The sequence below is a fragment of the Ambystoma mexicanum genome, chromosome 10 (assembly GCF_040938575.1).
Source record: "Ambystoma mexicanum isolate Mex_15411 chromosome 10, UKY_AmexF1_1, whole genome shotgun sequence".
Lineage (NCBI taxonomy): Eukaryota > Metazoa > Chordata > Amphibia > Caudata > Ambystomatidae > Ambystoma > Ambystoma mexicanum.
The window spans coordinates 784,978,604-785,004,819 of NC_090932.1; the positions used below are offsets into that span (position 1 = coordinate 784,978,604).

The following is a 26,216-nucleotide window of genomic DNA, read 5'->3' on the forward strand; positions in this document are numbered from 1 at the left end:
GATTGCCCGATTATAGGCGTATGCCAGTATTCCTTCTGGTAGGATCTATTCACTTACGCAAAAGGAGGATGTAGTGTTAAAGGAGTATTTAGATCAAGCACTCAGGACAGGATTCATCTGTCCTTCAAGGTCTCCAGCAGCATCACCTCTTTTCTTCGTCTCCAAGAAAGAGGGAGATCTGCACCCCTGTATCGATTACAGAGCACTGAACGCAATCACAGTCCAGAATCAGTATCCCATTCCACTGATATCAGTCCTGTTGGATCAATTAGGTTCTTCCAGGTTTTTTACTAAACTTGATTTAAGGTCGGCCTATAATCTGGTGAGAATCAGAGAAGGTGATGAATGGAAAACAGCCTTCAAGACAAACTATGGCCTTTTTGAATACTTGGTTATGCCATTTGGTCTATGTAATGCCCCATCTATGTTACAGTATTTCATCAATGATGTGTTTAAGGATCTACTGTACCAGTTCATGGTTGTATATCTTGACAATATCCTCATTTATTCCTCTTTATATAAGGAACATGTTCAACACGTCTCCATTGTCTTACAGAGACTGCGTGAAAACAGTCCCTATGCCAAACTGGAGAAGTGTGTATTTCATGCTGATCAGGTGGGATTTTTAGTATACGATATCACCAGTGAGGGTGTCAAGATGAGCAACGATAAGGTCAAAACAATATTGGACTGGCCTGTCCCGAATAATGCAAAGGCCCTTCAATCATTTTTGGGATTTGCAAATTTCTACGGGCGGTTCATACATTCCTTTTCTGCTACTGCAGCTCCTTTGACTGCACTAACCAGCTCCAAGTCTCGCATTGTGTGGTCTGATCAAGCCCAAGAAGCCTTTGATACACTTAAGTCCACGTTTACTTCAGCTCCTCTGCTACAGCATCCGGATCAAAAACGGCCATTTGTTGTTGAAGCTTATGCCTCTGATTTGGCTTTGGGGGCTGTGTTGTCCCAGAGATGTGAGGAGACTGGCCTTCTACATCCCATGGCCTATCATTCTAGAAAACTCACCAAGTACGAGATGAACTATACTATCACGGAACTTGAACTACTGGCTATACGTGATGCATTCCTGGTATGGAGAAATCATCTATTGGGTACTGTTACACCAGTACAGGTCTTCACTGACCATCTAATCTTCTTGCTCTTAAATCAGTGCGTTGTACCACCGCACGTCATGTGCGTTGGCATGAATTCTTCTTGATGTATAACTTCCAGATCACCTACCGTCCTGGCAGTTTACATTCCTAGGCTGATGCCTTATCTAGATTGAGTGATGGTGGACAGACACCTCTCCGGGAAGGGAAGGTTTTACAGCCGTCGTTTGCCATCTGTTCCTGTAATGTTGATTCTTCTTTGAAGGGTTTGATTAAATTCTGGATGGTGCTAGCCCTCCTGAACTACACAACCTTAAGATGGAAGTTGTCAATTCCATGCCATATGTACAGGGACGGCTATACCTCGCTACATCTGAAACCCGTGTTTTGGCTCTACAGTGGTGCCATGATGCTTTAATGGCTGCACACCCAGTGAGACGCAAGACTCTTGAGTTATTAAAACGATGGGCGTTCTGGCCTACGATGTCTAAAGATGTTTCGGAGTACATTAAGAGTTGCGCTATTTGTGCTCAGTGCAAAGGTACGGTTTCCAAGCCAATGGGATTGATTCAGCCTATGCCCATTGCGAAGAAACCTTGGCTAATGATCTTGATGGACTTTGTGGTAGAATTACCTCTTATCGGAGGGTGTGATACCATATGGGTGGTTGTTGCTTACTTTTCTAAGATGGCCTTGTTCGTATCCTGCCAGGGCATACCCTCTGCTCAGGTCCTAGTGGAATTGTTTTTGTCGAACGTTTTCCATCGTTTTGGGTTACCAGAGATCATCATTACAGATCGTGGTTGACAATTTACCTCCCGTTTCTGGCGACATCTAGTTACTGCTTTGGGGATAGATGGAAGGTATTCCACGGCCTATCATCCTGAAACGGACGGGCAAACAGAAAGGGTGAACGCCACCATGGAACAATTCTTACGTTGTCTGATTGCTCAGCATCAAGAATCATGGTTAAACGTATTGGCAGCAGAAGAATATGTGTACAATAATTCTGTCCATTCATCTACGGGTATCACTCCGTTCTTTGCCCTGTACGGCCTACACCCTATGTCGTTTCCGGAGGATGTGATCCCTACCACGGGCAATCTGGCATCCCAGGGTTGCATTTGTGATTTCTTCTCTTTAAGGGAAACGGTCTCAGACCACTTGGAGGCCACTCAATGACAAGCTAAGTTTTATGCTGATAAACATCGGACCCCTGCTCCCGCTTATCAACCCGAAATGATGGTCTGGTTGGCTTTTAAGAACCTCCACTTGCCTGGTCGCAGATGCTTAATTCCTCGTTTTGTGGGTTCCTTCCCTGTCAAAGACGTACTCAGTCCATTGGTGGTTTGTTTAGAGTTGCCTTCCCAATGGAAGATACATCCAGTTTTTCATGTTTCCCTTTTGAAACCATGCCCTGCGGGTACCCGCCTTCCTTCTCGCCCTGTGCCTGTGATGGTCAAAGGGCTGGAGGAGTATGAAGTCAAAGCTATTCTGGATATGAAAACGATACGTGGGATTCGTCACTTCCTAGTTGATTGGAAAGGTTACTGTCCGGAGGAGCATACATGGGAACCTGAGTCAAATGTACATGCTCCCCTCCTTGTGTCCAGGTTCCTGGCCAGTCGCTCCGGGGATGCATCTTTGGGGGAGGAATCTGTTAGGGTTCCACTCGATGGTTCATCATCTGATCATATAGAAGTTCTGCATAAATGCACACATTCCAGAATACACAGTAGAGTGAATGGTTCTCACATAAGGCGGGACACTCTGTAACTCCTCGGAATCATGGTTCGTTTGTTTACATGCTCCCTTTCAGGAAACACTATGGGTAGCCGTGGAGACGCTGGCGTCCTTTGCATTTGCGTAGGCTGTCAGGCCTAAGATGCCGTGCTGTGAGTGCGGTCACCTGACCAGTATTTAAGCCCCGCCCCTGCGCATAGCGATGCTTCTGAATTTGCAAAACCTCTTAAGCTACGCATCTTGTTACTCTGTCTCCTGGTTCCTTGACTCCTTGTTTTTCTATGTGATTTCTTGCATTGTTATTGTCTATTGCCTTCGTCTTACCTGCCCATTGTTAGACCCGGAATGTCCACGGACTGCATTGTCTCTTCCCACAAGTCTTACCTGCTCCTTACTAGAACCGTAATGTCCACAGACTGCATCGTCTCTTCCCACAAGTCTTACCTGCTCATTACTAGACCTGGAACGTCCACGGACTGCACCGTCTCCTCCCACAAATCTTACCTGCTCTTACTAGACCCGGAACGTCCACGGACTGCATTGCCTCCTCCAACAAATCCTACCTGCTCTTACTAGACCCGGAACGTCCACGGACTGCATCGCCTCATCCCACAAGTCTTACCTGCTCATTACAAGACCCGGAACGGCCACGGACTGCATTTGCATCATTCTTCAAGTCTTACCCGTTAACTGCTTACCTTGGAACTTTCATGGACTGCTTGGTCCTCTTCACGTCTTACCCCGCTTGCCAAAGCCATTTGGATTATTCCAGCTACAGTCATTTCTTCATCCTCTGTTTTTCAGCTCAAAGACTTTAAGGGACATAAAGAACGGTTGCGCATCGGCAAAAGGATCAAAGAACATCAGCGCAACGGCGCAAGGATCAAACGTCTCTTTAGGCGTCCTCGTGCCGGCAGGAATAGGAAACAGGACATTGGGTTTCCAGGACTACCGCTTCATTCACCAGAATTCATCTGCTGTTTTTCACCTGTCCACTCAATTGGTAAACCCATACACTTTGGTTCATGCTTTGTTTCCTTCCACTACTGTTCTTCCGGTAATTGTTACATTTCTTGTTTTAGGGTACTCACCAATCTAGCTCGGGAGTATTCAGTCCCATTTTGAGTTTCTTGCTTGTGAGTATCGGTTCTTCATCTTGTTTTGTGACAACAGTACCTTTAGCCAAATGTTAATACTTTGTTACTTTTTCTTGCAGCCAGCTGTCTGAGTACCAGGGTGTACAAACATGTTCAGGCAATACTCACCTCAATCTGTCCTTTTGTACTCTTGAGGGGTATATTGGCAGAAAGACCAAATTGCGTCTAGATGTGTCAAGCCACCACAACTGGATTTATGCCTTGGGCTCTAACAGATAGTCAGGAGAATTTCTGTAGATTCTGCTCTAATCGCTTGATTAATGAGACTATGAAACACCTTGTGAGCGAATGTCCGCCATTATTAAATCAGCAAATTCTTCTATTCAAATCACACCTTCAAGACCAGATAATCCTCACTTCTGAGGACTTATGGAAGAGACTTTTTCATACAAATTTATCTCGTTTGCAAATAGCAATTGTAAAATAAATACAGCTACTTGATTTAGAAGCAGAATTGCTTTTGTGATAATGTAACGAGACCTGAACTATTACATAGTTATTAGTCCTCAATATATGATTTTTATGGTTGCCATAATTTCTATGTAACAAAAGTCCTAGACGATATGAAATCAGACATTAGTACTGTTCCATGTAGCGTGGCTTAATGATTACACCCTAATGTAACTGTGAGATGTCCCTCTCTCTTGGTATATTATATTGCGTTGTTCTTGCTTCCGAGAGACCTACACAGTTTTAGTATTTACCAGTTTCAAAATCCGGCTGCTCTAATTTAGTGAACAGCAGCTATAGGAGTCTTTCTCTTAACTGAACAATGTTTTATATTTGTATCTGAGATTTAAGTATTTACATTTTTTTTTCTTTCTTTCTTCTTTTTTTCTTTATTCTATTCAAATTGTACATAATTAATTGTTCTTTCTTATAAAATATATTGAAAAGTTGTACAACAACTAGATCAATAATAAAAAACTTTTTAATAAGCATAGGTGATGTGACCTGCCGCCCAAATGACTATTCTAAGACATTTTGTATGGCATCAATATAACAAACAATATTCAGTAATTGTGTTGTTTTTTTTTCTCTGTTGTTTCTTGTTTTTTTCTTTCTTGCCTTTATTATGACTTATTATTACCTTTTATGGCATGTATATTAATACCTGGTCATTTGGTTATATTCATTGTGTTTGTTGCAACCCCCCTTTTTGTGTAACCTTGGTGTTTCTCGCCTGTTCCATTCATATTGGCTTACCCTTGTAAATGTGTTTCAATTCTCAAATTATTTGGGATTAACTTTTTCAGCTTCAGAGGAAGAGCTCAAGTTCGAAACACGTGTCAGGCTGATTTTTTAATGGAATAAAAAATCCATGCAACTTTGCACGCAAACTCAGAGTATTTGGCGCAGTCTGATTGTATATGTTCATTAAAATGCACTTTATCTAGTTGCGAGGTCCAGACCCCATGACCCCATTCTAGTGAAACCCAATCGCCAAGTAATCATACACTTTGACTTGCTCTAGGCCATGGCCTTCTCCTTTGATGTCAATGCTCTGTTGTTTTGCACATTTTGGCTTCAACAGCATGGACATTTTTTCAAATTTTTTCCCAAATGGTGCCTGGGTTGCTCTACGCCACTTTAGCATGATAGATAACAACACTGCATTGTCCATGAAAAAAAGAGCTGTAGTTTGGGAGGATATAAACAGTCTAGCAGTAAAGCTGTGATGACCTCCTCAATGTAATGCAGAACAAAATTGGGTCAAGGACACATCACTGCCTTAGTCCTTTAAATTGGGGTATGGCCTCCAAAGCCAACCCATGGTAGACCACGGCGATTGTGTAATCCCTCTATATTCTCAGTATAGAGGGATTACACAATCGACAGCAGACTACTTGGCATGTTTCTTCTCTTTAGGATCTGCCAATTGAGGTCCCATGGTACTCCATCAAAGGTCGCCTTAAGATCTACGAAGACAGCACATAATGTGGCCCTCCTCTAGATGGTGTATTTCTGTGCTAGCACAGAAAGGTCGAAGTACTGGTCAACAGTGCCCTTGCCTTTTTGAAACAATGGCTGAAGGTGTTGGAATGATTTTATGATATTCAACCCACTCCTGGATGTACTTGAGAATGACTTTGGCAAAAATCTTGCCAAGTGCTGTCGAGAAGCGTAATCGTGCGATAGTTAGCTGGTTTCTCTCCCTCCTTTTTTGTATATCGGGACTATTTCAGCGTGTCACCATGGCGTAGGAATAGTGTTTGTATTAATGCAAGCTGTAAACTATTTCCATAACACAGGGGCCCAAATCAACAACTCATCCTTAACATGTCAGCCAGCTCGCTATCTGGACCAGATGCCTTGCCCCATTTTTGTGATTTAACACAGAGATAATTTCACTGAGTCCAATCTGCAGATCAACCATCTCCTATAAGTCAATCATGGCTCATCCAGGCCGCAGGGGATTGTGGGTTCCAGGGGCCAATCACCCCCCATAAAGTTGTGCAAAATGGTTGCACCATGCATCTGAGGTGATGCTACATTGAAGTTCCCTGTCACCGTTTACTTCGGTGCCAGAAACAAGTTTCCTAAATGTCATGCCATCCCTCTCATTGTGTGCGTTTAACAGGTGCTTCCAGTCTGATTTTAAGAACACTTCTTTTTTTCACTTTAACCAAACTTTTGTATTTAGATCTACAAGAACGCAAATGCATCTCATCTACCAGGGGTTCTGCTGATAAGCAAGCTACCAAGAATCGCTTTGCCTTTAGACACCCCTAATCATACACTGCTTTTTTACCACCGACTTGGTGTGGGTTACAAAAGGGAAGATTACACCCCCATGTTCTCAAACTACTCAATAAAAACAGGGTCTGGGACCCCCACACTGTAAATTCTTTCTATATGCAGAAGAATATCAGTTATCAGTAGCAATGCTGCTGAATCAACACTGGAAGCTCACAGTTCATAAAATGGACAGTAAGTACCTGATTAAAGAATCTAAATGAATACTTTAGGTAAAATAGCTTAGAGTGTTGAGTGATCACTCCTGCAATCCATGCATGATCTATAGGTCGCAGGTTCAAATACCGGCAAGCAGCGTTCGAAGTGTACAAAAGAATGTAGTGGAACTATGCTCCCTACTGGCCTATCCCGCTCGCACAAACTCCATTGCCACGCCTCCTTTCATGCGCAATCCAAATCCCCAAACAAACACACCTGCTGTTTAAGGGAATGTTCAGTTGATTGCACTGAAGTGTAATGTGAGAAACCTGAAGGTGTCTCCCAATCTAGTCCCCGGGACTCTGTCATCCAGGTGGCCAGGACACGGCCAGCGCTATTGGATCCAGTTGCTGCGGGTGAACTAGTGCGGGAGGATCACCTGAATGAGGGGTCCTCGGGGAGTGGAACGGAAACCCCCGAAGTGTGAGACGCAGCATTCTCCTTCTGTCAAACTCTCTTCCCTACTATACACAACATTCAACATCTCTACCCCCCCTTTTCTCCAACAACCCCTAACGCACAGCACGAAAGACAACGGAATAACACCAGAACTGTTTGCCTGAAATGTCCCTATACAAGGGTCAGCCAAAGTCAAGCAATTGGCCATTATCGCACACACCTGATAGCCCTTCCCTTCCCCACAGGGATAAAAGGTGGAGCACTACAGCACAGTATGAGCAAGACAGACAACACAATGCAAGAGTCAGTTCCATCTGGCAGTTCAAGAGGAGGCGAAAGGTGGAGTGAGTCGAGAGGAGACCAGGGGGAGAAGTGGCCTTGCCCTTATCGACAGAGACCCGTAAAGCCTCAAGAGAAGGAATCATAAGGCCAGGAACAATAGCCTATGTGTGTTGTACCGGATGTCCATGATGCCTGGGCACCTCCTCCACTGAAAGCCAGGCTGGGGAGAGACATATGAGCCCATGGTGCCAGCCTTGACTCTACAGGTGAGAAAGCAATGCTGTTCATCACAATCGGTGAGTCGAAGGGGAGAACCGATAAAGGAACCGAATTGTGCTGAACATCAGGTTTGGCAAGAGTGAACCCGAACGAGAGATGAAGATAAAGAAGGGGCAAAGTCTCAAGTCCCGAAATACAGTGTGTTGACAAGAGTGAACCCAAATGAGGGATATCCACAAGTAAACTGTGTTAAAAAGACATGAATACCTAGGGAAGCAAATCCTGCATGGTATGAAAAGTAGATAAACTGTGTAAAGTTGGCAGAGTGAATCCGGCGAAGGGATGCTAATCAGAAGGGGTGAGGCCTGAGGTCCCTGTGAACAGTGTGCTGACAGGAGTGAACCTACTGAAGGACACCTACAGTGAACCATTGTGCAAAAGGTTGTCAGAGTGCACCTGGAAGAGGGAGGCTGACAGACAGGGGTGAACAGACAGGGGTGAAATCTGGAGTATAGTTCAAAAAGACATTAAAGGCCAAAGTGAACCCGGAAGAGGGAGGTCGACAAGCAGAGGTGAACCCTGAAGAGTTGTTCTAAAATAAATTGCTGCTAGAGACGCAGAGTTCATGTATGCCACTGCAGATCCAGATACAAATTCACAGATTTCACGTGAGATACTGCAGATCAAGACATCAACTCAGAAAGATAAGACAACCCCAAACACCAACTCAACTCGTTGATTATACAATATCATGCTTAAATAAACTGAAGATATCTGTAGGAGTGCGTGTCAATCAAATGCTCGCCCTTCAAATTGAAATGTTTCTGGAATCACTTACTCTGCTTCTGTGTGATTATACTATGTCACATTTGCATCATTGAACATCATCCTGCCACGTCTTTTCAGAAGATCAATCAGCTCAACATCAAACTATAATGTTAGAAGAAATGTTCACATTGATTAAATGGTATGCATCATGCAAGGGTCTGAAACCTGCATCATGGTTTGGTGTACAACTGCAAATCAGCCCTAGCTAGCATAGTCAATGGTGAAAGAAAATTTTCAATGTTCTCCTGGAACACGTGTGGCCAGGCTAACTTTGCGCAATATTTTTATCTATTTCAGATTTATTTTTTGGCTAAGAACGTCATTATTATTCAAGAAACTGTGCCTCTCCAGCACTTTGATTTAGAGGGATACAACATTTTTACCAAGCCGGCCATTAGACGAGCAATATGTCATCCCAATGGAGGCCTGACCATTGCCCTGGACTTAAATTCTGGAGCCACAGCCCACCTTTTTTACTCATTGCATTGCAGCCTACTGGCTGTTGGTGTGGCTATTGAGCCAGACAACACAGAAATCGTTTTAGTTAACATCTTCTGGAAACCATCTACCTCTTCAATTGGCAGTTTACAATCCACCTTAGGATCCCTAATGGCCGATTGGCTGGAACAAGGTCTCCCTCACTCCATTATAATAGGTGGGGACTTTTATTGAAACTAAACAGAGGATGCCAGGTTAAATGAGCACTTGGTTGATCCTCTTTCAACTACTCCTCGTAATGTGTTGAGAGGAATAGAGTGCGACTCATTTATGTCAGGGTGGGGATTGTCTCTTCTCCAATTGGAAGAAGTTGAGGAAAACATAAACCCCTTTACCTGGCATACAGGGGTTAGCCAGTCAGAGGAGTTAAGAGAATGGTTGCAGTCCTCTCCAACTATGCGATCCACCAGTGGGGGTCCACATTATATTGTACTTCCTGATTTACTTTGTATCAAGGCACCGGGATTTGAATCTTGCTATGGCTATGGTAACTCCAGAACGAGAGGGGCTAACGGTTAGATGGAATGACTATACTTGTCGGAAATGTATCAGCCTAATGCAGACTACCTTTTTGTACCATACTCAGAGTACTAATTGTACGTTTGCTCCCCTCTTGCCATTGGAAGATAGCTAATAAGGGAAGTATGTTACTTAAGGACCCCCATAAGTATTGTTTTGACATACATATAGCAAAGGCTAAAACAACAAAAAGAGCTAAACTGCATGATTTAGCGAAACAGGGTCTTCCTTCCGTGGCTTTTACGATTTGCAAAAGAACGATTGTACAGGGCTATAAGAATTATGTTAAAAGTATGAAAATGGAAATGCACACAAGGGAATATCAGATTATCTTGAATTGTCTAATGGGCAAGGACACAGTGGGCTTCTAAAATAGGATTAATAAATAACTGTGTGTACGATGTGAGTCCCCAAATGGCATGTTCTGTGCCAGAAGAGACGTGGCTGGAGTATTTAAAAAATAAAGTCTTCTATCCTGTGGGGTTTACCCCTGGATATCGAGTATTAAGGGGGGATATAGCTCAAGGGGACTGCCCCTCTGAGGAGGAGGATATCCTCTGGGTGATATCAAAATCTAAGGCCTCGTGGGCCATTGTGCCGGATGGCCTGGCCCCAGTTACTATCAAAGGGGGCCAGATCTATGGCTTCCTCTTTTGAAGGCTTTATTTGCCAGTATATATAGGATGCATGTTATTCCCTTAACATAGAGGGAGTCCATACGTATTCCAATATACGAGAAAGGTGATCAAAGTAAACCAGAAAATGATAGCCCTATAGCCTTATTGGACACATAATGAGTGCACCCAAGCACCCTATGATACCCTACTCTCTCTACTGACCTTGACTACGTTCCCAGAGGGCGTTCAACCCACAAGCGCTTTGAGGTCATACCAATGATATATAGAGCGCTATATAAATGCCAAATAACATAACATAATACGAAGTAAAAAAATGTGTTTGCTTCTCCTAAGAGATCTTAACACCGTTTTCTCCAAATCCGGTGACATTTTTCCATTCCAAGTGGGCTTTAGATGGTACATGGGGACGGCATTAAACGCAAATATTTTGGCACACTTACAAGCATCCCTAAGGAAGGGTTCAAATGAAATTTTACATATGGCATGTATCAATCTCACTGGTGCCTTTGATCGGGTTGAGAGATCTACCCTATGAAATAAGTTATTGGACATGCATGTGCTCCTTAAATTAGTTCAGCTGATAAAGCTAATGCACTTTGGCACGACCATGAATGTGAGGCTGTCCCAGGAAGGTTTGATGTCTAAATCCATTCATATTGGTGAGACTTAAAAAGGGGGGTGTTTTGACCCCTGTCCTTTTTAACACTTACGTTAGTGACATCAATCTCCTCTGGCAGAAAAGAATAATTTTTCTAGCAAAACTGGGTTGTTTGAAGTTAAACTGGCTATCATTTGCTTATGACCTGGTCTTCTTTGATAAAATGGCCATCGGTCTTCAGATAAGGCTCACCCTGTTTTTCCACTATGCTTGTTTTAATAATGGAATTCTGAGAAAAACAACATTTTCATTTTTTCCACTAGGAAAAGGCCCAGGACCATCTAGAGGGAAATCGGCGATCAAAGGTTCAATAGAGTACTTCCATTAGATATTTGGGCTACAATTTAACAATCGCCAATGCTATGCCGAGATGGAAAAAATCCCTGAGAGATTAGGCTCGGTGCTTAGTGTCCTAGATGAAGAGGCTACATGGCCAATTAGGCAAATTTACTATTTTACCATTACTGAAATTCTACTCTGCCAAGATCAAACTGATCCTGCTTTATGGGTTGGATATGTCTACTATGGATCAGGGTATTTTCCTTAACATGACACATGGCCAGATATGGAAGCAAACTTTGTGTCTATCCTCGGCTGTCCCTAATTCCATACTCAGACATGAATTGGGACTCATTTCTTTGCAAGCATGATTTTTAGGGAGACTGCTGTCTTGCTATGTGAAGATAATATCTCCCCCTCAAAATAACATTTGCGCCGTTGTTGCCTTACCGCCATACCTGTAATGATGCCCAATCAACTTTGTGGAAACCTCCAGGTTTATATCCAGGCAACAAGGTGCTAGTGCGCACATTTATACGCACCTGGAGTACGCCCTGCTCGAGGTAGAAGAAGCTAGCCCCACTGCTGTGAAATTTAAGGGGCGAAGAGTGTGGCTACATCTACACAATGTTAAAACCTATAAATGCGAAACATCAACTCCTCCAGAAGACATCCTAAGAGAAGTAGTTCTGTGTATGCTGATCAAGCCAAGGGAAGTAAGAGAAGAAGTTCCAACTATGCAGACGTGTCAAATGGCTACAAAGGAGAATAAGAAAAATGAAGTGCACACACGCACGATAGATTAGGGACCTGCGTTTCTAAAATTTGACAAGGAGAAAATAGACTTGCAACTACCTTGGAACTCTTTATGGACAGGCTTCAAGGAACAATGTGAGAAGAGTCCGGACTTTGAAGAAGAAAGCAGAGTATTGGTCATTGTTTATGATACCCATTAACACGCTAGTATACACATTCTTATCTGTTCTTTTTTCCTAAATATTGCATCCTTATCCAGCTCTAATACAGAGGGGAATACATATGATCATGTTTCCGAAAGACCCTAAGAATTATTGTATTGTCTGGAAAGTGATAATTTCAATAATACTCCCATTTTTTTAATTGAAGTGATTAAAAAGGAGATAACAAATGTACATATTAAAGTAAATACATAATGGAGAGGCTTCAACAGAAGAGATCCATTGCCATACAGAAAGTTGATAGGTTTTCTTTAATATTGATGCTGATGTCAGCTGGTATTATGTTTTGCGTTTTTCTCCTTTTTATTATCATATTACAAAAAGTGGCAAAAGATGACACAGATATTGAGGGTTTCAATGAAGCATCTACCATATTCCCTACTAAAAATACAAATAGCCTGCTTTACAATATGACTAGTACTCTATTTCAAGTTTAAAGGGATGTTGGGGAGGGCCATGAAGATATAAATGCATATCTTGATAATTCACCTCATTTAAAAAATAATCAATTGTACCAGCACATGAAGGAGGTGGGAGAGAGAACATCAGATGAAAGTTGCTATGTCTGTTCCTAAATACTGTATGCCATGGGCACAGACGGAACATTTATTACAAGAGAAATACCTGAACAAGATGCCTGATGTCTCAGTCATTTAGCAGGGTGCACATCAAGAGGACAATTTGAAGGAAAATGGGCAAGCCTAAAATGGAGGTCGAGAAAGACATTCCTATATGAAGATGAATACATAAAAATGCAGCAAATGGAAAAGGTCCCATGCTGGATGAGTAGGATGCTCATGTATTCCCTTAGTGGTATGACTGGAGACCAGGTAAGGGTTGTTGAGCAAAGATCTGCAGATTTATGGGAGACACCAGGAGTGTCAGGATGGTGGGAAAGACCACAGCTATTAGTATATGAACAAGTAGCAACCAGCACAGGATGGGAAGACAGAATGCTGGCATGTAATGCACACTTATTGATGACAGCACCAGTACAGGTAGTACAAGTGGTGAATTATGAATGTCTCAAATTATGGGCCAAGGATGTGTAACTACTAACATGGGTCAAGAATGAAGCAGGACCTGTGTCCATACTACAATGAAGAATGCCACATTGTGCTTAATAAACAAAGGATCGATTAAAGTGGGAGAAAACAAGGAAAGCAAACAGATGATTGATGTCCCAGGAATGAGTGGAGGAACTGCCATGTTGATGGGCTGATATTGGGCCTGTGGATCCATAGCTTACAGGCAGCTGCATAAACATTGGGGAGGAGTATGCCCTATTGTAATGATACATCTTCCAGCATTTGTGATTTCCCAAAGTTACCTTCATATTGATGAATTTACAGAAATGGATGAGCACATGAGAAAGAAGAGGTCGCTCAACCTTTATCGCAAGAAGATACGTAATTATTTCTCAGAAAAATCAATGGAGGCCTGTGTAACGCTCACCTGACTCCCACGGAGACGCTGACCAGGTCTGGACTGCTGCGGCCTCTTCTAAGGTGATGCGCAGAACTCGGAAGACCGACTGGTCAGGACCCCCAAATCTCGCTTGTCTAACTCACAACAGAATCCTTCTGCAGATGGAGAAAGGGGATTTACTACCTGCGGAGTAGCGCGTCGGCCTCCCACTTCCCTCTTTCACCCTCCTCAGACCACCTCTGAAATTCCCCGTTAACTCTCACCTTAAGGTTTGAAAGGACAAGCTCTCCATCCTGCTTCTGGTGCAGGGGTGCGATTATATCCAGTTACTTTACTGGTGTTCGGATTGGTGAGGATCCAAGCTTACTTGACTTTCCTGGCAAGGTGCCGTAAGTATACTGTTGTAAAAGTTCAAGAGTTGGCCTCCTTTTCTATTTGCCTTTATATTCAGTAGTCCGTCTCTTATCCCTTTTATCACAGGTGCTGAGTGAAGATTTTGCGTAGAGGAAATAATTCGCCGAAGGTAAACTCAGGTGAGTTTATGATGGGGGGTTCCTTTAATGTCCTTATATTCACCCACTAATGCGTGTGTCTTATTTCCCCATAGGGGCCGGGGTACGGTACTGCCGAAGAAGCGGCGCCGACCCGAGATGAGGAAAGATTCTCCCAACAATAATCAGGTAAGTCTTATGGCGAAAATCTGGTTTTCCTCAATATGTTCCTTATGCTCACCTTTTCTTCTTCTCTTCCCCCTTAGACGCAGGTATGCAGCGGATCGTGCAGATGGTCGCTAAAGAGCACGGAGATGCCTCGTGAACAGGTGAGTTGTACGCGGCGCTGCAGCGAGCAACACAATGCGTCTTTAAAATAAATGTCTTCCCTTAGGATCGCCGGCATGATGACTCCGGACTCCGGGTAGAAGCAGGTAATGTTCTTCTGTTCACCTTTCCCCTTCTCTTCTTTCCTTTCAGGTGTTCCAGGATGGAGGCGGGTGAGTCAGGATGCAGGAGCAGACACAGTGAGCGTCCAGCTGCTAGGTGCAGAACAACGCGAAGCGTGAGCTGCTGTCTGGGCGTGGCTTAAATAGCCCCCAAAGTAGTTCCAGGTACGTATTCTTCCCCGGCCACGCCCGAGTGGCAAAATAGTGCCACAGGTAAAATAGTCCCTTTCAGGCCTCAAAGAGGTCTGGATCTGGCAGCACGGTCTGCATCAGGTAAGTTCACATAAGCACTCCCTTTATGAGCCTGGCGCCTATGGCGCCAGGACTGAGGTCCAAAATGAGCCTGGCGCCAAAGGCGCCAGGACAGTGTCCAAAGGGCCCCTACTAGGGGTTGATGGCCTTTTCCCCGGGAACATGATGTCTGCTTCCGGGGACGCTGGTCCTGGACTGGTTCTCCGGGAGTAGGCATCATGACAGCACTCCCCCCCAAGGCCCCTCCCAAGATTGTTCTCTCCGGGGGTTTCAGTTTGTTTGGGAAATTCCGGTGGAATTTTTTTATTAACCGAGTTGCATGTACATGGTCACTAGGTTCCCAAGACCTTTCCTGAGGCCTGTATCCTTTCCAATCTATTAGATAGAAAAGTTTTGACTTTGACACCTTGAAATCTAAAATGTTCTTCACCTCAAATTCAGGTTCTCCATTTATTTGGATAGGTTCTGGTGGCTTGATTAGTCGGGTCCCAGGTTGTACTGGTTTCAAAAGTGATACATGAAAAACAGGGTGAATCCGCATATTAGCTGGTAGGTCGAGTTTGACGGCCACCGGGTTGATTATGGCCGTAATTGAGTAAGGCCCCAAATATTTTGGGTTAATAGTTCGAGGTCCTTTGAGCGATAAGTGTCTGGTAGCCAGCCATACTTGGTCTCCTATTTGGTATAGAGGTGCCTCACTTCGATGGAGATCAGCATTCTTCTTGTATTTTCTCTTGGCTTGCTGTAAATGTGTAGTTGCTTCTTTGAAAGCTTGAGTTATTGTAGAATGCAGATGGTCTACTGCGGGCATTTCGAGGCTTTGAGGCGAGTCAAGATCTGAGGTTCAAGGGTGATGCCCATATAAGGTATAAAAAGGACTTTGCCCAGTTCCAGAATGTACCAAATTATTGTATGCATATTCGGCAATCAAAAGAATATCCTTCCAATTACTTTCAGATTGATGCAACATACACCGTAAATATTGTTCAAGGGTCTGGTTAGTCCTCTCTGTTTGACCATCGGTCTGAGGGTGGTGGCTGGTTGATAATCTTACATCGATTTGTGCCAGCTGACAACACTTTCTACAAAAATGGGAAATTAATTGGCTTCCCCGGTCAGAGACTAGTATGGACGGGAATCCATGTAAACGAACGATATTTTCAAGGAATTCCTTGGCTAGGACAGAAGATGAAGGTAAACCTTTTAATGGAATGAAGTGGGCCATTTTGGAAAATAAAACCACAATAACAAGAATAGTGTTATATCCATAGCAAGGAGGCAGGTCCGTAATAAAATCCAGTGACAAGGTGTGCCAAGGTGCCGGTGGAATGTCTAAGGGTTGAAGAAGGCCTGCTGGTCTTTGTTTTTGACCTTTATTTTGGGCACAAACACCACAGGACATCACAAAGGATTTAATGTCCTTCCGCCAAGAGGGCCACCAGAACTGTTGTTTAACCTTTTCTTCCGTCTTGGCAATACCTGGGCGCCCCTCTATTAGAGTATCATGATAACGAGAAATAACCAGTTCTTGTAATTCTTTGTGTGGTAGAAATAAGCGCCCTTGGAAGTATGGTAGATCATCATTGACAGTAAAGTAAGACCCCTTTTGAATCCAATCCTGAAAGGCTGTAGGGTCCAGGAGTTGTTTAACTCTAGCTTGAATGTCTTTCAGTGTTTGTAAAGAGGTCATGCCCAGAATTCTTTGTTCGGGAATTATCGGTACAGGTTCTGAGTTTGTATCTGTTTCTCCCATTCCTATTCGGGATAGAGCGTCCGCTTTGCCATTCTTGCTGCCAGGACGGTAGGTAATTACAAAATCGAATTCGGCAAAAAACAAAGCCCATCGGAGCTGACGTGATGATTGAGCTTTGGCAGTTTTCAAATATTTTAAGTTCCGGTGGTCAGTGATCACCGTGATGGTATGTCTAGCGCCAAGAAGATAATGCCTCCAAGCCTTAAAAGCGGACTTAATGGCTAATAACTCTTTGTCGGTGATTGCATAATTGACCTCAGGTGCCGAGAATTTTCTGGACCAAAATGCTACGGGGTGCAGTTGGTTAGTTTCAGGATCTCTTTGAGACAGGACAGCTCCCATGGCTAAGCTGGATGCGTCGGTTTCGACTATGTATGGGAGATCTGGACGCGGGTGTTTCAATACAGGTGCGGAGGTAAATTTAGCTTTTAATTCCTGAAAGGCCTGTTCGGCTTCCTCAGACCATTCGAAGCGTTTATTTTTCCTCAAGAGTGCAGTGATGGGCTGTACAATACGTGAAAATTCCGGGATAAATCTGCGATAGAAATTGGCAAAGCCAAGCATGCTTTGAATGCCTTTCACAGAGCTAGGCGATGGCCATTTGAGGATGGCATCCACTTTTCGCGAGTCCATTCGGACTCCTTTAGGCGTCAGGATGAAACCAAGAAACTCGACTTCTGTGGTATGGAAAACACACTTTTCAAGTTTTGCAAACAGTTTGTGTTGGCGCAATTTCTCAAGAACTGCCCTGACGTGCTTTTTGTGATCAGATTCCGAAGAGGAGTACACAAGAATGTCATCGATATATACGACAACACAAACATCGATGAGTTCCCGAAGGACATCGTTCATGAAGTTTTGGAAGGCAGCAGGTGCGTTGCACAATCCGAAAGGCATCACCTGGTACTCGAATAGTCCATATTTGGTACGGAAGGCAGTTTTCCATTTGTCGCCTTCCTTTACTCGCACCAGATGGTAAGCCCCCCGGAGATCTAACTTGGTGTATATGCAGGCATCCTTCACCTGGTCAAGAAGTTCAGGGATCAGAGGCAAAGGGTAACGGTTTTTAACAGTTATCTGGTTCAATGCGCGGTAGTCGATACAAGTTCTGAGGTCGCCTTCTTTTTTTGGCACGAAGAACAAAGCCGAGGATGCAGGAGACTTTGACGGGCGAATGAAACCATTGGCTAGGTACTGATCTAAATATTGTCACAAATGAAGATTCTCGGGTTCAGTAAGAGCATAAATCCTGCTACAAGGGGGTTGTGCACCGGGCATCAGATCGATTTGGCAATTGTACGACCTATGAGGGGGTAACGTGTTGGCCTGTTCCTTTTGGAAGACGTCTTGAAATTCTTGGTATTCCGGCGGTATTTGCAAAGTGGCAGGGGTTACTGTAGCCAGGCCTATATTTGGATTTCCTGGATAACAGGTTTGTGCACAATCCGGAAAGGTTATCCTCTTCGCTCGCCAGTCAATTCGAGGATTATGTGTTTCTAACCAAGGGATTCCTAGAATTACCTGAAACTGTGGAGCCTTGATTACGTCAAACACAACAGCCTCCCGATGCCCGTCCTGACCCACTAGTGTCACCTCTGCAGTGGAATGTGTTACCGGCCCAGAGGCGATTTCCGTTCCATCTCTGTGGTGATTACCTCTTTACTGGTTTTAGGACGAAGAGGGAGGTTGATCCTGGAAGCCAATTCACGATCCACATAGTTTCCTATAGCCCCACTATCGATGTATGCCTTTATTGCATGCAACCGCCCAGGCTGTTCCGGATCTACGAGGACCATTGGCATGATCAAGTGCGAGGTCTGAGAGTTAGTTTTCAGGCTCGGCAAGCGGACCTCTACGCTTGTCGGGCGTGGTCGTTTCCCGAATCAGGTTCCATATGGTTCCATATGGTTCTTATCCGCGGCTCCTACCGCCTTCTTTGGCGGTTTTACTGGGCAATCTCGTAAAAAGTGTCCAGAAGCCCCACAATAAAGACATAATTGCATCTGCCGTCTTCTTTCACGTTCTTTTTGAGTTAAAGGTCCTTTAACCCCTCCAATTTGCATAGGTTCTGAAACATCAGCACCCTTGGGGTTAACGTGAGTCTTGACCAACACCCGTGTCTCAAACTTGGACCGATCTGCCTTTCTGTTTTGAAGCCTGTGATCTAATTGGACCACTAAGTCTATATATTCCATGCAGTCTTGGGGCGGATTTACAACTTGGGCCAGGACATCCTTAAGTTCTCCATGTAGACCTCGATGAAATAACATGATTCTTTTATCCTCTGGCCACCCAGTCTCCACAACCAACCTATTGAAGGTTGCGATATAGGCTAAGAGATCCTGGTTACCCTGTCATAGGGACAGAAGTTTGTTGTCCAGGGCCTGTCCCTGAGAGTGCCGAGCAAATAATCTTTCCATGCGTGTCTGAAAGCCTTGAAAATCCCGGAGTATTGGGTCATCTTGAGTAACCAGTGGAACTGACCAATCGGCAGCACAGCCGCTGAGATATGATAATACAAAAGCTACCTTGGTTTGGTCGTTAGGAAAGGCCCCAGGTCTGCAGAGAAAGTTCAATCGGCATTGATTCATGAATACGGCAAATCTTTTGGGGTCCCCAGCAAAGCATATTTCCAGGTAGATTAATTTGCACCGGGTTACTTGAAACCACTGGGGCGGGAATACCCCCTGAACCTGGTAGGGGTGTTTGTCCAGCCTGACCTTGCAATAGCTGCCTGGCAAGGTCATCAGTTCGTTCCTTAGATACAATTAGTTCTCTCCTGAGAGCGTTAGTCTCCTGACGAGCGGAATGCACTTCGGCCCGTAATTCCCCCGTTAGGTGGGCCAACTGATCAGTCTCGGAAGTCTCCATAGCGCCTGGGTAGGAAATTGTAGGAAGTCTTCGCGTTCTGTAACGCTCACCTGACTTGAACGGAGACGCTGACCAGGTCTGGACTGCTGCGGCCTCTTCTACGGTGATGCGCAGAACTCGGAAGACCGACTGGACAGGACCCCCAAATCTCGCTTGTCTGACTCGCAGGAGAAACCTTCTGCAGATGGAGAAAGGGGATTAACTACCTGTGGAGTAGCGCGTCGGCCTCCCACTTCCCTCTTTCACCCTCCTCAGACCACCTCCGAAATTCCCCGTTAACTCTCACCTTAAAGTTTGAAAGGACGAGCTCTCCATCCTGCTTCTGGTGCAGGGGTGCGATTATATCCAGTTACTTCACTGGTGTTCGGATTGGTGAGGATCCAAGCTTACTTGACTTTCCTGGCAAGGTGCCGTAAGTATACTGTTCTAAAAGTTCAAGAGTTGGCCTTCTTTTTATTTGCCTTTATATTCAGTAGTCCGTCTCTTATCCCTTTTATCACAGGTGCTGAGTGAAGATTTCGCGTAGAGGAAACAATTCGCCGAAGGTAAACTCAGGTGAGTTTATGATGGGTGGTTCCTTTAATGTCCTTATATTCACCCACTTATGCGTGTGTCTTTTTTCCCCGAAGGGCCGGGGTACGGTACTGCCGAAGAAGCGGCGCCGACCCGAGATGAGGAAATATTCTCCCAACAATAATCAGGTAAGTCTTATGGCGAAAATCTGGCTTTCCTCAATATGTTCCTTTTGCTCACCTTTTGTTCTTCTCTTCCCCCTTAGGCGCAGGTATGCGGCGGATCGTGCAGATGGTCGCTAAGGAGCACGGAGATGCCTCGTGAACAGGTGAGTGGAACGCGGCGCTGCAGCGAGCAACGCAATGCGTCTTTAAAATAAATGTCTTCCCTTAGGATCGCCGGCGTGATGACTCCGGACTCCGGGTAGAAGCAGATAATGTTCTTCTGTTCACCTTTTCCCTTCTCTTCTTTCCTTTCAGGTGTTCCAGGATGGAGGCAGGCGTGGCTGGAGTCAGGATGCAGGAGCAGACACAGTGAGCGTCCAGCTGCTAGGTGCAGAACAACACGAAGCGTAAGCTGCTGTCTGGGCGTGGCTTAAATAGCCCCCAAAGTAGTTCCAGGTACGTATTCTTCCCCGGCCACGCCCGAGTGGCAAAATTGTCCCACAGGTAAAGTAGTCCCTTTCAGGCCTCAAAGAGGTCTGGATCTGGCAGCACGGTCTGCATCAGGTAAGTTCACATAAACACTCCCTTTATGAGCCTGGCGCCTATGGCGCCAGGACTGAGGTCCAAAATGAGCCTGGCGCCAAAGGTGCCAGGACAGTGTCCAAAGTGCCCCTACTAGGGGTTGCTGGCCTTTTCCCCGGGAACATGATGTCTGCTTCCGGGGACGCTGGTCCTGGACTGGTTCTCCGGGAGTAGGCATCATGACAGCCTGTGACATATTCCAGATGAGCATAAACTGTTCAGCAAGACCGCAATGATAATGACTCCATGCTGCAGTAAACACCAAGTGGCTGCAGATCACCACATGGGAGCGGCTGCTGATGATCAATGAGTACATATTCACATACAATATCACCCAACTGAAACTGGTACTCAATACAACAATAAAAAGATTTAACACAATCAGAGAAGAATTTAGAGCTATCAGGTTGATGACCCTCCAGAAAAGGTATGTCGTGGACTTAATTACAGCAATGGAAGGAGGTGTGTGCGCCAAGATTGGGCCTTACTGCTGTACATTAAACTTGGTCATGATGGAGGAAATGGAACCCTGACAGGGGCAATAAATATGGTGATGACCCTCCATGCGAAAATGGCGGATGAAGTTGATGAGACACCAGGAGATGATTGGTTTTCATCTTTTTTATTATTTGATATGGCTGAATTCAATCAACCTTTCAAAATAAGTACATAACATGTAATAAAACAATTAATCCAAAAAACATTTCTTTAAATTAATTACTTAAATTATCATTACAGAAAATCAACTACCAATTAATTTGGCTCTTGACATAACTCTCAGCAGCATTGTTACAAAAATGGATGTAACACATACAGTACAATACTTATCAAAATTCAGAATTCATAAAAACAAAGAGACGACGACTATGTTGGTCTTCATCTTTATTTTTGTGGATTCCAACCTGGCTGGCAAATGCTTTCAAAATACTTGGAGCAATACTAATATTGGTATTGCTAGGATTGTGTTTTTATAAGGATCCTCTTAGGACAGTTCCAGAAGACAGCCAAGAAGGCTATTGGGATGAAGATAATGATTGTCATTGATGCTGGAATGGGTAAGCGGATGCAAAATGAATCCAGTACCCATGAGAATATGAAGAAGAGTACCCTTGCACCTCCAGGAACTAACTTTCATTACCTCAAGGATCAGAAAAATATATGTAGCATGTTGGATAGTCTGTTCACCATCTGGCCAGTCCTGACACATGACCTGGATTCTGTATGAACATATAAAGAATGCAGGTCACCTGAGGGGGTGACAAAGATTTGGATTCCAAAGAAGAAGCTGGATGAAGAGAAAATAGTGATAAATGATGAAGAGAATATAAAGACCACGGAAGAAGAGAATTTGGTCATAAATTCAACCAGAGGGGGAATGCAGAGGAGCGGGTAGACGCTGTGTTTCCAGTTCCTACGCCTCACCACTGTCATATTGGAACAGTCAAAAAAAGCAATAAATGGGACCTCCTGTATTGTTCCCATACCGCATCAATTGTATGAGAGAAGTTATGCACTCAGACAGCTATACAGAATGTACCCTTGCACTGAAAGTGTTGAAGGATTTCACATAGAAGATTGCTACATGGAAGGATGTCGCCTGTCACAATGTAAGAATGCATCAATGAATATCATGGATGGACGTTAAAGTGAAATCTGATGAGGACTAAGTGCTGTCATAAAGAACATGTTTGAACCTATGCTGCCACGATATGAAAAAACTTAAGAGTAACAATGTAACTGAAGTACTAAGAGTAACATATACCTGAAGCTAAAGTAATCCTGGATCAAAAGAAGATGAAGTAACTTATTGACCAATAACTGTAAATATGCAGTAACGCAAGGTAGAAAGAAAACATATAGAATCTTTCTATAGAGGAATATATAACATGGCAGAGACAGCCATAGTAGGAAAATGTATGCTGGCTCACATTAAACTTAACCAGGATACTTCAGAAACAGGCCAAGGCTGTAGAATCAGGAGACGCAGAAAAACAGCTCTGTGTGTAGAGCTGAAGATGAGTCAAGGTTGGCCCACAGAGAAGATGCTATTAGGAGGGATAAGTGCAGAGCACAAAGGGAGTACATGGATAAACTCTGAATGTGGGATAATCTTCATAGATGAAGGAAGAAGAAAACATCTTTAAGAGCCAAACTGCTGGTCAATTAAAAGCATACAAAGTTCATGTGAGAGAGAGTGAACAAGTCTCTAGAGTCCAAGAGGAGCAACAGCACCCTACATAATTAAATCAAATAGCAGGATTAAATTGACACATTTGTGGTCAATTCACATAAAAAGTCGAAACAAAGGCTATTTATTAGAGCCTTAAACTAAGATAGTGGTGTGCTCACACTTACTTGAATGTTCCAGGACAGTGAGCAGGCAAAAGGTCATTACAAATCAAAGACTTTGGCTTTTGGCCTACCGATGAGAGATGATGGACTAATTGGGAAAAAGACCTTTAAGTTTTGTTTCCTGTATGTGCTGCTAACGAGCCAAAAGTCCAAGGTTGTGATAGTATCCCAACCAATCCGTAGGGTTTAGGGACAACCTAACGTGCAATGTGGCATAGACCAATCCACTGTTGTTTTGTCCGCTCTAATCAGTACTATACGTATTTAGAGGTAGCTCAAGGAGTGCCCTACAGATAAGGGGTAGCCTAATGCTGCACTAATCCTTATATGTTCCCTTAACCAATCCCTTCCCTCGAAAGATTTTGTATTTTGCCACATAGAGTGACGTCATAGATGACGCATATTGGGGTATAAGACCTCCATGCAATCAAGTTTATTTGTGAGTGTGCATGCATCAGTCAGATGTCTGTCAGGTCTCCCTACTTTATTACATTGACAACAAAGCAGTACTTTGCCCTATCCCTTGAGTCTGTCGGATTATTTGGTCTGAGATCATTATTGTAATTCCACTTAGAACAAAAGATGCTTCAAGGTGCTAGAGCACAGAGCATTGTTCCTCCTGTATGTAAATAAATAAATAAATAATATAGCCTTGTTTCACTCTTCAGAAAGGTTACTGTACAATCTTCAAAAACGAAACACCATACTATATACATTAAACATGTGTTATTTGCACTAGCCCATTGGACCTTTGTTTCCAAACTAAGCCAGACATTCGACCATGTTAATAGTGGTGCAACTTTCGTTTAACAAAATCCTTCATTTTTTCTCTGCAAGGAAGGAGTTAGCAAATTACTCTACAAAGAGATTAAATGAGGCTAGCCACGTGAATAGGCTTCAAGAGTTCCCATGGGTTAAGCCGCAGGAGCTTCACCTCTGCAGACAAGACAGCGCTTGTTCCCAGGGTGGGTCTCAGTTTCTTTCTATCATCAGAACTGCATTTCTACGAAAGGACCGAGGATGCTCTTGACTTCAAATGGCGAACCATCCACTCGTACTTTGTACATACAAGCTCTTCAAAGAAGGCGTGTCAGAGCAGAGCCGTCTATAAAAAGAAATATACATTACAAAACGAGCACGCATTTCAAACATACTATTTCATTGTTTTATTGGGTACGGTTTAAACCTAAATTTCAGCTATTTTTTTTAAATGTGAAATATTATATAAGAAAAACACGGTATTTTTCATCAATGTTTTAACCTTGTGGGTTCAAAAGATCTATGCAGGCAAATGACATTCCCTCATTTTGCGACAATCGTCAGTAACCATTTTAAATACCCAACTGACAGGTCAGCACCAGTGTTCAAAACATGGCATACAGAACAAAAACCCAAATGCACTACGGAATTAATAATTCATACTCTTGGACGTTCCTCGAAACATATTTGTGTGGGTGTAATATACAAATCACGAATTGCTTTTCGGGAGCAACATATTATACCCTAACATTGGCCACCTGCAGTCTCTCAATTGCCGAATCTTTGGATCAATGAAGCATAACATTTGTGGTCTACAACATCCCTACACATGCATTGATTTGAAGAAAAAAAATGCATTTCTTAAAGAAAAAAAAACATTTTACAGTAACAACTCTGTTTTGCAAGATTACTTTTTTCCACTTCAGGGCAATGAATTTGAAAACACGAGACCTACTTTAAGCCTTTATACTGCAAAAAGCCTCAACAGTATCAGCAGTTCTACTATTTGGAGAAGTTCGCGTTCCGGCGACCGGTGTTAGACTTGTGTAGACTTACAGGTTGACGGCGCCGGATGAAGCCAGCAACGCTGCCGGGATCCCGAAGCCCGCTAAGGACGTGGAGGCAAGATGGTGGCAGCGCACTGGCCGTGACCCTCTCCCTCCGCGCACCTACAGTCATGGTGATACAGCCTCAGACAACCTTCCCGAGGCAGCCTGACAGCCAAACGAGCTGCTTTTCAGCAACTCTTTTGAAAGAACCAGCGCCTTCTCAATTCTGAATTCTGCTCTCACTTGTTCTGCAACCTAAGGCGGAAAGACTGCCTCATTGTGCTTCAAATCCCTTTCAAAAACATTAGTGGTGGCGCCCGCGGAGGGCTCTTTCGCCGATGCAATAACGCTAGATTCGGGAAGCTTCTGGTGCCAACTTTCAAAGCAGTTCATAACAATTTTGTGAACTGTAATTGGCGATAATATGTAAGAACATATATGCACATTTTAATCAAAATAATACTTCCACCTGTTCTTGTCTTAAAAGTCCCACTAGACGTTTTGAAGCCAGGTCACTGAATGTGCTTGTTATATACTAGAAACTACAGAAACACAAGCAAATCAAGGAATTTTGATATATGGCAAAAAATATTTACAGCCGCGAAAATTGTGGATCTGTTTGTCTATCCCAAAGTTGCCCGAAACCACTGGTATGAATTACAACGGGGTAGATGGCACTTGTAGCGCTGCTGGAGCGCAACGGCATGTATAATTCAGGAAAGGAAAATTCCTGGCAGCGCTCTGCCCCGTTGCCAGAGTGCCCCCTCCAGCCCCCTGTCTCTGGTATGCGATACTGCTGGCTTTCTGCTCTGCCTGTCAACCCAGCCGCGGAGCCCATTCTGTGAGCGCGCTGCTGCTATCATACGGAATTAAACACGCACGCATCTTGCGCCCATGGCCCCACCTTCGGTGGTCGAAAACGCGCTGCTGCCCCCCGACTCCTTGCCGAGCTGTACTTCAATGGCTCGCCAAAACTGGAACGCGATCGCAATGTCTCAAGTTTTTAAAATGATTTACCCAGAAGAGTCCCAGCGGTTCCAGTTCTGTCAATGAATAACTTTAAAGAAAAGTAATAGGGGAGTGTGATCGTTTTACCGATTGAAGACGTGAAGGCATGCAGTGGCTGGCTAAGGAGGGGGTGGAGGAGGTGTTACAAAAAAAGAAAGCACGTGAAGCCGATGCAGATTCTTAAATGCTTGTATTCAATTCACCATTCACTTGTAGATTGCCTCACAGGAAAGCTCTGGGGTGCTTACATGTATGTTTGCTCAGTTTAATACAAAGCTAGT

At 43.9% G+C, this 26,216-nt stretch overlaps 1 protein-coding gene across 4 annotated transcripts in view; it reads right to left on the reverse strand.

Annotated features, from left to right (window-relative positions):
- Window positions 1-25,912, reverse strand: part of VEPH1 (ventricular zone expressed PH domain containing 1) — a 2,478,904-nt gene extending 2,452,992 nt beyond the window's left edge. For 3 of the 4 annotated variants that reach the window (XM_069618443.1, XM_069618442.1, XM_069618440.1), the window contains exon 1: window positions 25,832-25,912. The gene's annotated coding sequence lies outside the window, so the exon portion shown is untranslated. Of the gene's footprint in view, window positions 1-24,934; window positions 25,080-25,831 lie in introns of those variants that run through there. The other variant, XM_069618441.1, reaches the window with a different exon arrangement.
- Window positions 25,913-26,216: the final 304 nt, after the last annotated feature.